This window comes from Pongo pygmaeus, chromosome 1 (genome assembly GCF_028885625.2).
Source record: "Pongo pygmaeus isolate AG05252 chromosome 1, NHGRI_mPonPyg2-v2.0_pri, whole genome shotgun sequence".
Classification (NCBI taxonomy): Eukaryota; Metazoa; Chordata; class Mammalia; order Primates; family Hominidae; genus Pongo; species Pongo pygmaeus.
In genome coordinates this window covers 160,904,251-160,915,983 of record NC_072373.2, presented here as the reverse complement: position 1 = coordinate 160,915,983, position 11,733 = coordinate 160,904,251, and positions in this window count along the sequence as shown.

The following is an 11,733-nucleotide window of genomic DNA, read 5'->3' as shown; positions in this document are numbered from 1 at the left end:
CTTCAGTAAACCCAAGCTGCCACTAATGCCATTAAAATTTATTTTCCAAACATCATCCAAAGTAATGGTCAAAAACATAAACCAGATCATATTATTCCGCGGCTCTAAATCTTCCAGTGACTTCCCATTGCTCATAAAATAAGACACTTAATCTTTAGTATGATATTTAAAGGACTTCCTATCCTGGCCCTTGTCTACCACTTTAAGCTCATCTTCTATCACTCTATGTTTTCTTCGCTATGATTTGCCCACATTGTCTTTGTGAATCAATAATTCACACTAAGCTTCTTTTTAAGGGGACGTTTTATTTCCTGTCCTTCTGCCTGGATTACTTTAATCATCACAAGCCACTTCTTTTTATCATTCACGACTTAGCAGAAATGCCATTTCCTCAAAGTATCATTCTAATATAACCCTCCAAGCCTCTGTTACTATTACATTATCCTATTTTACTTTTTTTTTTCTTGAGACGGAGTTTCGCTCTTGTTGCCCAGGCTGGAGTGCAGTGGCATGATCTCGGCTCACTGCAACCTCTGCCTCCCAGGTTCAAGCGATTCTCCTGCCTCAGCCTCCCCAGTAGCTGAGATTACAGGCATATGCCACCACACCTGGCTAATTTTGCATTTTTACTAGAGATGGGGTTTCTCCATGTTGGTCAGGCTGCTCTCGAACTCCTGACCTAAGATAATCCACTGCCTCGGCTTCCCAAGGAGCTGAGATTACAGGCATGAGCCACTGCACCTGGCCCCTATTTTACTTTTTATAGCATGAGTCTCTAGTGTTATTTCACTTATTTATTTTTTGTTTATTTCTGCTGTGTTTCCTATACTACACATTCCATATAAAACAGCAACTTTGTTTTATATTCATTACTGTCTCAAATAATACCTAGCCATAGTAAGCACTCAATAAACATTTGTTGCATGCAAGCATGCATGCATGAATCCTGAATCATGTACACAACTAGGCGGTCCATTTTCATACACACCAGTCAATCTAGACTATTAGGTCTTCCCTAAAAGTCCCATCTTTTTCTTGTTATTCACTCATTTTACACACACACACACACACACACGCACATGCGCACATGCATACACATACACACACACACACTCCTATTCCTAGAAATCTTACCTATGCTTTTAGGCTCTTCTAAAATGTAATCTACTCTACGAAGCATTTTTAATTCACTAACTAAATGCAATCTTCTCCTCGCTTTAAATCAACATTAGAATTATACTAGTTGTAGGACATTTATCTTACATAGATATTCATTTAAATTAATCTGGACATTTGCTTTTCTCTTCTAAGCTACAGTCATATGTCACTTAACGACAGGGATACATCTGAAAAATGCATTGTTAGGTGATTTCCTCCTTGTGTGAACATCATAGTGTGTACTTACACAAACCTAGATGGTATACCCTATGACCCACGTGGGCTATATGATATAGCCTATTGCTCCTAGACTATAAGCCTGTATAGAATGTTACTGTAGTGAATACTGTAGGCAATTATAACAGAATGGTTGCTATCCATGAATACAAATATAGAAGAGACAGTAAAATACAGTATAAAAGGTAAAAAAATACATACTTGTATAGGGCACTGACCATGAATGGAGCTAGCAGGACTGAAAATTACTCTGGATGAGTTGGTGAGTGAGTGTTGAGTGAATGTGAAAATCTAGGGCTTTTCTGTTCACTACTATAGACTTCATAAACACTTTTCACTTACAGTACAGTAAATTTATTTTTTAAAAATTCTCTTACTTCAGCAATAAATTAACCTCAGCTTACTGTAACTTTTTGCTTTATAAACTTTTAGTTGTTAAAATAGTTTTGACTCTTGTATGAACACAGCTTAAAACACAAACATATTGTATAGCTGTATAAAAACATGTATATCGTTCTTCTATAAACTTTTTCTATTTTTTAATTTCTTTTTTTTACTTTTTAAAACTGTTAAAAACTAAAACACACACACATTAGCCTAGGCCACCAATAACACTGTCTTTCACCTCCACATCTTGTCCCACTGGAAGATGTTCAGCGGCAATAACACACATGGAGCTGTCATCTCCTAATAGCAATACCTTTTTGTGGAATACCTCACGAAGGACCTACCTGAGGCTATGACTACCTTCTTTTGTTTTGTTTTTACAAGTAGAAGGAGTACACTCTAAAGTGATGCAAGTATAGTATAGCAAAGGCATAAACCAGTAACATATTTATTATCATTATGAAGTGTTGATGCAGGCAGGTGAGCCCCCAAATTGGGGCTTACCCCAAGAGGGTTCTTGGCTTCACCCAGGAAAGAATTCAAGGGAGAGCTGGTAGTGCTCAACAGCAACTTTTATTTAAGCAGCAGTATACAGCAGCAGTAGACATACTGCTCCTTGTGAAGCAGGGCTACCCCATAGGTAGTGCACCTAGGGTAGCAGCTCAAAAGCCATTTTTCAGTCATATTTATACCTACTTTTAATTATATGCAAATTAAGAGGCAATTTATGCAAAAATTTCTAGGATAAAGGTAGTAACTTTTGGGTTGTCACAGCATTGCCACGGAAAGGGGTGTTAGCTTCTGGGTGTTGCCATGGCAATGGTAAATGGACATGGCACACTGGTGGGCATGTCTTATGGAAAGCTGCTTCCATCCCTGCACTGTTTAGCTAGTCCTCAATTTGGTCCAGTGTCCAAGCCCCACATCTAGAGTCAAGTCCCACCTTCTACCTCAATATTACGTGCATAATCTATATGCTGAACTTCTATAGGACTGAAAGAACAGCAGGTTTGTTTACACCAGAATCACCACAAATGTGAGCAATGCTATGGCATTACACCTACAATGTCATTAGACAATAGGAATTTTTCCCCTCCATTATAATTTTATGGGACCACTGTCATATATACGGTCCATTGTTGACTGAAATGTCAGTATGTAGTTCATGACTGTGTAAGTCTTTGAAGGTGAAAATTAGTTTTAATTTATCTTTACATGGTTTCCAGTACTTAGGTACATTTCACTAAGCCCTTTCTGAATTTTGTTGACTTTGAATAACAAGGACTCAAATTACATATTAATTTCATTTTAATGTACAAAATAATCATAATGGTGTTACAGAAGTCTAGCTCATGTTACAGTGAAATAATTTGTTTTGTATTAAATTTTTATAAGATTTGTTGGTTTCCAAAATTAATACTTAGTATTTTATCTTAATTTTGAATATTTTTACATAATATTGTTATTAAACAAAGTAAAAATACAATAAATGATTAGGATTTCTTGACACTCTTGGAGTTGTTTTTTAGGAAGAATTGTGGGAAAGTGCTAGCTCTTCTTCAGTATCTGTTCTTTCCTTCATCTACAGTTACTTTTTACTATGAAACTGGACACAGACTAACTGGAATAAATACTACTTTGTATTGCCTCCCTTGTAACTAAGTATAGAAGCAAGTAAATGCTGCCTAGTGAGAAACAAATGAATTGTCTTTCTACTCCTCTCTGGAACATGGCCATAATTACTGCAGTTCTGTAGCCATCTTGAACCATGGGATGATCTTGGGAATGGAATCCACTTTTAATAAAGCAACAAGATAGGTCAGGCTCCTAAATTGTGGCATATGCCATATTAACCTAAGACTGACCACACTACTTCTAACTGTGGCAGAAAATTAGCCTTTACCTTTTTCCAACTGTTGCCAGTGGAAGGGTAGCCAAGTTCTTGGCATCTTGAACAAAGAATTGAACAAAATGCATGAACAAAGCAAGGAAAGAATGAAGCAACAAAATCAGTGTGGGAGCAGGCCTGAGCATAGGGGTTCAAGTGCCCAGTTACAGAATTTTCTGGAGTTTAAATATCTTCTAGAGGTTTCCATTGGTTATTTGGTGTATACCTTATATAAATAAAGAGGATATTTCCAGTCATAGCTGAAGTGTTTCCATTTGATTTAGTTCTAGGAATTCCTTAGGTTCTTTGTTTCCATGCCCTATTCTCCTGATTTATGCCCTGAAAGATGTGATCCCCATAAATCTTTATGGAAGGCAGAGGGACCACTGGTCTTTCTTCTGTAACTGCTTCATGCTGGCTTGGGGCATAGCCCCTACTTCTTGGGGATCATGGAACTCTTGCCCTGCTTTGTCTAGTGGAGGCAGGGTAGCTCCTTGATGGCCAGGTGTGGAATAGGCTGGAACCCTTGTGGCATGATCAACTGAAGCCTGATAGTGTCTAGGAGAGGGGAAATGAATTTGGTTAAAAGATTTAATGGGAACTTCAAGTGGGTGGATAGCTATGCTGTCAGGAATATTTGTTATAGAGATTTGCAGGAGAAAAACAAAACCTGGTCTGTTCTAGGATCTATGTGTTTCCTTAAAGTGTTAGCATAAGCGACTTCATTTCGGTTTGGTTTGGTTTGGTCTGTTGAAACCTAGTGCATGAGCTCAGTCCACAGCAGTGAACTACCATAATTTTGTTTAAAAAAATTCCCCATTTTTGGTAAGGGTCTCACTTAGGTGAGAGTATGACCAAAACTTAGGGCCTTAGTGCCACTCTCAGTTAACATCATTTTGGGTTTCTGGTCTCAGCATGTCACTCCTAGGTTACAGTGTCCTCATAGTCACACATTTCTTTCTGCTCTTGTCAGCTGAAGAGATATCATTTGAGATTCTAGAGATGGCTGCATGTAAACAATCAAACACTTGAGAGAATACAGCACTCCAGGGAGACTATTATTATGACTATCAGAAGGATAATACCAAGAGTTTGGAGCACACTCCTTACCCAGGGTCCCCACAAACTAAGCCTCCTAAAATCAAAGACATCAAAGAATGAGCTAGATAAAGAGTCTACTCACTTATTTATGCAATCTCTTTATTAATCCCCTACCACTGAATCTCTATAATCTTCATTTGATGTGTTTCTCCATAGGCCACAAGTGCCAGCAACTGCACAGATACTTCTCTGTTCAGCCAATTCTATCATAACTTTCACAAGAGAATTTAAAGTCTGTTGTGGAACCATAGCTTTTATAGGAGAATCTGGTATAGAGCCTATTATGAGGGATACATTTCTAATCATTGCCTCTTTTATTCCAAATCATGGAAAAAGGACATAAGGCCGACTGCAAAATCCTTCATAAATGAAAGTATACCCATAAGTGTACACAACAGACCCCTTTTTCACTTCTATTGCTCATAGAGGAATAAGCAAGGAAAAAATATTTAAAGATAAGGGTCCTATGATATTAGAGAAGTCTTGATCCATAATCTTGGGAAAAACTACTCACATCACGCTTCTGGGGAGAAACTTCCCTGGTTAGCTTTACCTTAAGGGTTCCAATGGGTGTACAATTCCAACAGTATGGAGGGACTCCTCTCAGTTGTGACACTATGAACCCAAAGTTCAAGGTTCCAAAGTTTGGCTTCAGTGTGGATGGCAAGGACAATCTTTCTCCGATGTTCTCAGAAGATCTAATCTTAGGGTTCTAGATTGTGAATAGGTTGATTGTCCTCAGTGAACCATAAAAAGCTTTCTTTACCTGGTGAAAATACACTGCATCATAATAACTTAGTTATATGTTATTTAAGTGTGTTGAGTGTACTTTCATAAATAGAATTTGAGTCATATTTCTCTCTCTGCCTAATTTGTCCAAAATTTGTAAACTATTTTCAACTATTCTTAATTCATGGCATATTCATGTTATAACATCAGCCTTCTTGAACAGGAGAGCTTTTATATAACCAGAAACCATGCATTGAAAATAACAATTGACAAATAACAAATCTGTTTATAAAATGTACAAATCACCCATCAGGTGACTCAATGTACCTGACGCTTTGATTGTTTTCCCAGGAATATGGGACCAAACACTGGTTACAAACTGTTTAAGCAATTTATTAGCCACCACACCAATATATTCAATTTGTATCATTTTATCTTTTCCATGGTGAGTCATGGAATGCAGAACTTTTAATTACAAAAGCTTTAAGGACTCAGGAATGACAAGGTGGCCATCCTTGTTCTCCATGAATGCATGCTTAATTAACATTCAACTTATATCCTCTTGAATACCAGTTGTTTCTCCAAATTAGGTGAATAGCACTGATAACTGATGGGTTATCATAGATAATTTGACTTAGACTGTGGAGTTCATTCAAATGGTGTAAACAATTTCAGTATCAGTTGGCTTAACACGAAAATCTGGCAAAGTATTTTATTGGTATTCAATTAATTTTTTTGCCCTACTTGGGTTAGTAGTTTTATACATGACATTTGGTTCTTTCTCTGGTGTAAAATAACTTAAAACAATTTTTAAAAATCAAAAAAGCAGTTTATGACCTTATTTAGCAAACCTAGTATCTGACCCGCATAATTTAGACCAAATGTTTACATTTTTGATGATATTCTTATTTTACCAATAATCTTTAAAACTGTCTTTATTTCCCAAAGATTAGTTAAGTGACATGAACTAAATAAAAGCTATTATACTTTTTACTTTTCTGACAAAATATTTGATTGAAGTTCTTCTTCTTATTAAACCAATTAATTAAAGCTTTTTTACACAACACATATAAATACATAGACAGACAGATGATAAAGAACTCATTCCCTAAGCCAGGAATTGAACCCTAAACCCAGGCTGCCACTGTGAAAAGAGAAAACACAGCCACATGGTTACAAGGTCAAGATCTCAAGGACATGGCTGACCAGTTTGCTGGGCCATCTTAAACAGTGGGACTCTGGGGTCCTAGATATGCATTTTATCCTAAGATACCCCTCTTTATGACACAGTAATACAGAAAGACACACAAAGCACACCAGATCCACTACAGCTTAAGACCAGCCTCAGAATTCTTTTTTGCATTAATCAGAACTTTACAGAGGAGATAAATAGTGACTTTTACCATACATTTAACCATTTTGTACAGAGAGAGGTGTCAGAGTCTGAATGGTGAGAAATAATTCTTACCCTTTGCTGGCATGCCAGGCTTCTGGGTTCCCTTTTCCTGAGCAACCCTTGCAACCCTGTTCTGTCTGTATGCAAACACATACGTTGCCATGAATTAAGAATAGTCACAAATAGTTTACAAATTTTGGACAAATTAGGCAGAGAGAGAAATATGACTGAAATTCTATTTATGAAAGTATACTCAACACTCTTAAAGTATCAGGAAACCTAAACTCCAAAAAGTTAGTGTAAGGTTAAAAAGCTGGTGTGCTCCATCAATTCCTGCCAGCCCAACAGAGGTAGCCTAGGAATTCCAGATAAATAGAACACATGCTAATTTGCTAGAAATGTATAGGAAATGAAGTAACTATTCACAGAACCAAATAAAAGCCTTTCACTAGAAACTAAAAAAAAAAAAAAAATTATGGTTTTCCATATATGCATACATAAGCAAAGCACAGAGAATAAATAGTAAATTAATTAAAATTAGAAGCAAAAACAAATAAAAAACAAACACACACTAACTTTTTTTACTCAATCTCAATCTACTCTGGAGATTACAGTGTTACCCAGAGCCCACAAAAAACCCACATAATGAATATTTTATTCCTGATACACATTCAGTGACCTTAAGTCCACCAATATCATCAAACATTCTGTGGAATCAAGAAATTCACTCTAGGCACATGACCAATAAGTACTCCAGTGCCAGCACTATTCATGAAAAACAGTAAACATAGTGTGAAGCAATGCAAGCGTGTATGTGAAATTTGGTTCCACACTAAATCCAGCTTCATGCTTAACTGTAGTAAAACAAACAAAAAAAAGAATTGCCAAACTGCCAATGAATTTCTTTACAATACTTCTTATTTTACTTTAATCAAGACTAAGAGCTTTAATTATGAAAATGTTAATTAGCCAAATGTCTCCAATTCTATATCAGGTTTTAAAGAAGATTTTATTATCTAAACTTATTTTTTACATGTTTCTCCGCTACTTACTGGTTCCTTACTACATTGTTTCATAAATAAGCTTTTCAAATCTGTAATTTGAACTAACTTTTAGATAACATCTGAATTAGACAAAATTGTTATTTTACTCATTAATAACACAACCCTTTCTGGCACATTTTGTATACAGAATTATGTGTTAACTAGAATTCTTATCCTCAGTAACCTAAAACTTTAGTGAAACCCTAAAAAGCAAAAAATCCTGAACTGTCAGTATTGGCCATTTAGGTAAGAATTCCACAATTTTTAGAAACATATTTCCCCAAATCATAACCCTTTCTTAACCGGAAATGACACAGATATTCAATGAGCATCAAAAATAATTTTAAGATTTAATTTACACAAAAGTTTACCTAAAACATTTATCCCATTCATTGTACTCAATTCTTTCACTTTTAACAGTTTATCTAGATTACTTCTGTAAACTGAGATATTAGACACTATCATTTAAAGTTAATTACTTCTTCTGTTAATCACATTTTTAACAGTCAGTAAACATCAGGTGCTCACCTAAACCTAAGTAAGAGCCTCAAAGTTAAATACATAGGTATTTTACCAATAACTCAGAAGACTTAGCTAACGTTAAATTATTCTCATTTGTCAAAAAAAGGCATGCAAACCAAGATCATTTTGTTTTGGCTGGGTTTATAATTTTATAACCTTCTATGCCAAATGCTGACATCTCAAAATAATTAGCAAAGACAAACTTAAAATCTAGAAAAAAAAAAGTATGCTGACAATTCTGAAGGCATTTCTACTTTTATTTTACCAATAATTTTAAAGCCGGCTTGTTTAGTAAAGTTATACTTAGGTAGCATGAACTTGAAAATTGCTTAGACTTATTTGCTTAATTTATGGGCACTCCTTTGCTTATAAGCCAATTCGGTAGCCACAACATATAACAATAAGTGTACATACAAATAAACACATCTAGACATGTACACACACACACACAAAGACCTGATAGCTTTGAACCCTAGCCATAAGATAGCAATACAAACTCACCAGCTTTACTTTGTTTGCCTTAATAGATAATCCAATGAAGGCCAGGAACCAAAATTTTGGGGAAAGCAGTTTCCATGGCAGTTTGATTTTTAAAGACCAAAACTCCCCAGACTCCAGAGAACACGGAGGCCAAACAGCACCAAAGAAGAGCATCACACGTTAACGAGCCCCACTGCTTAGAACAGCAGCACAAAAGCCTGGATATATCCAATGCCCTCCCACTTTCCCATTCGACAGTAAACTCCAGATTCCAAACAACATTGGGGCCAAACAGTATTGAAACGGTGTTGAAACTAAACCCTCTAAGGAGGGTTTAGTGCTAAACCTCAGAACCTTTGCCAAGGATGTGCCTTTTGGAGAGGTTGAGCCACAGGATTCCCTGGGGCGTCCCCTTGTAAGGTCCAATCTTAGAGTGCCAGACACCTCTGACCTTAGGTGGGCACCAGTGCTGCTTTGCATGCTTTCCTCTAGGGGTGATGGCCTACTATGAGCTTCCTTAGGTTCCTGGGTATAATCCCCGACTTTTAGCATCCTTATAATTTGGTAAGGCTACACTTTCCTATGCTTCCCATTCCACTAGAGTGATAGCCATGAACTACAGGGATAGGAATTGGAGGCTGAGTAGTCTTCTTTTGTCCTTAGCCAGTTGAGTAGGGGAAGGGAAGAATTTAGCATAAAAAAGAAGGTTTAAGTCTCCTGAAACACATGGGAGTTTGCTCTGAGCTGCACCACACTACGGATCAGGGATCACAACTGGAAAAGATAGAAAGAGTCCTTCAGAACGGCCCCTGGCTAGAAATCTGCAGTTGCCGCCATATTTAGGTGCTACCCACCAAGGACCCCAAGTTGGAAAGGAAAAGAGAGAGGGAGAGATTCCTCTGTATGAAGCAGAAAGAAATAGGAGGAAAATAAATCTCACACTTTGGGCTTACCTCCTGGCTAGCTTGCCAAAATATGTTACTGGTGGAGGATGTCCAGGTTCTTGATGTCTTGGAAAAAAGAATTGGACAAAACACACAAACAAAGCAAGGAAAGGATGAAGCAACAAAAGCAGAGATTTATTAGAAACAAAAGTATACTCCACAGTGTGGGAGTGGGCCCAAGCATAGGGGCTCAAGAGACCAATTACAGAATTTTCTGGGGTTTAAATATCTTCTAGACGTTTCCATTGGTTATTTGGTGTACACCTTATGTAAATGAAGAGGATATTATCTGTCATAGCTGAAGTGTTTCCATTTGATTTAGTTCTAGGAAGTCATTAGTTTCCCTTCCCCCAGGCTCTATTCTCCTGGCTTACAACTATTCTTATTTCTTTATTTTTGCTTGTTTATTTATTGTTATTATTATTATTTTCACTGGAATGGAGCCACAACTAACAGAATAATATTTCCAGAGTTTAAGAAAGTCAGCATGGAATTCGATAGGATTGAAACTGATTACTAACTACGATGTTTATTTCATATATTTTCTTGAACCAGTTACACAGCTGACCTAAGATCCAATTCTTTCATCTGTAGAATGGGCAAAACAACAAAAACTTGCTTGATAGGATTGTGGAAAGGAGCAAATGTCATAATACATACATCAAGCATGTAATACACAACAGGGCACATGGAGGTGCTAGTTTAGTGTTAGCAGTTACTAATAATATTTACTAATGTTACTATTTTGAAGCCAAGTTCTTATTTTTCTTATTTTAATATGACTTTCAAAACAAAATCATAGAGATTAAATCAAGGACCAATCCTCATAGGAGTTGATGAAATGAGCGAGAGGTAGTGTACTTCTGAGAGGTGTTGACAACACTGCTCTAATTCATCTAGCATATCACAGATACTGGCCTACAGCTCACAGGTAACCAGAGAAATCTGCAGTATGACACAATCATCACAGCAACAGCCAATATTTTTAAACTGATTAGTATGTGCTGGTCCAGAAAGCATAGAGAATATGCTTACCTCAGTGGCTGACCACTGATGTTAGTCGAATCTGAATTTATCTCTAGACATATGAATGTCTCAAAACTAGACAAACTTCTTAGGAGACATGAGCTAAGCCTAGAAAAAAATAGTAAAGTACAAAGACAAGTAGTACAAAGTCTAATTAATAAAAATTTGGAAAAGTGCTTGATGAATGTGACATCTGCCTTCTATTTTACATTTAAGGCACTTTCCTAAATATTATCTCAGACCTTTTATTTAATACTAAACGAATTTAGTAGCTCAACAGAATTTCTAAAAAGCCTTCATTATGCTAATGTGCTTTACAAATCTCTAAGAGATGTTATAAAATTAATCATTTCTCATTCATTTCCCTTCAAGCCTTATTGACCTTCCATGGGTCCAGAATTCCACAGAACACAGCTTAGAAAGTGTTTACACTGAAAGGTTTTGAGGTCTTTAGGTGTATGGCCTGTGCTTCAATCAAATCTCTATCTTCAGAACCAAGATCACAGATTTTTTAAAAAAACAACAGCAAATAAAAACAACATTTTAATGCCCATATCAAATAGTTAAAGGCAGAGATGGGATTTAATTATTATTTGCAGTCTTCTGCTATGTGAACTCAGGTGGTAAGGCTTCCTGCTGGAGGTGGAGAGGAGATAGGGCAGAAAGGATATCAAATTGGTAATTAACAAATAAATGCTCTGGTAGTGTGACTTGAGGCAAATTATGCAAACTATCTGGGCCTCATATGCTTCCTCTGGTAGGAAATAGAGAAAGAATTAGCTTAATGACTTCTGAAATGCCCAGTATCTCTAAAATTATCTT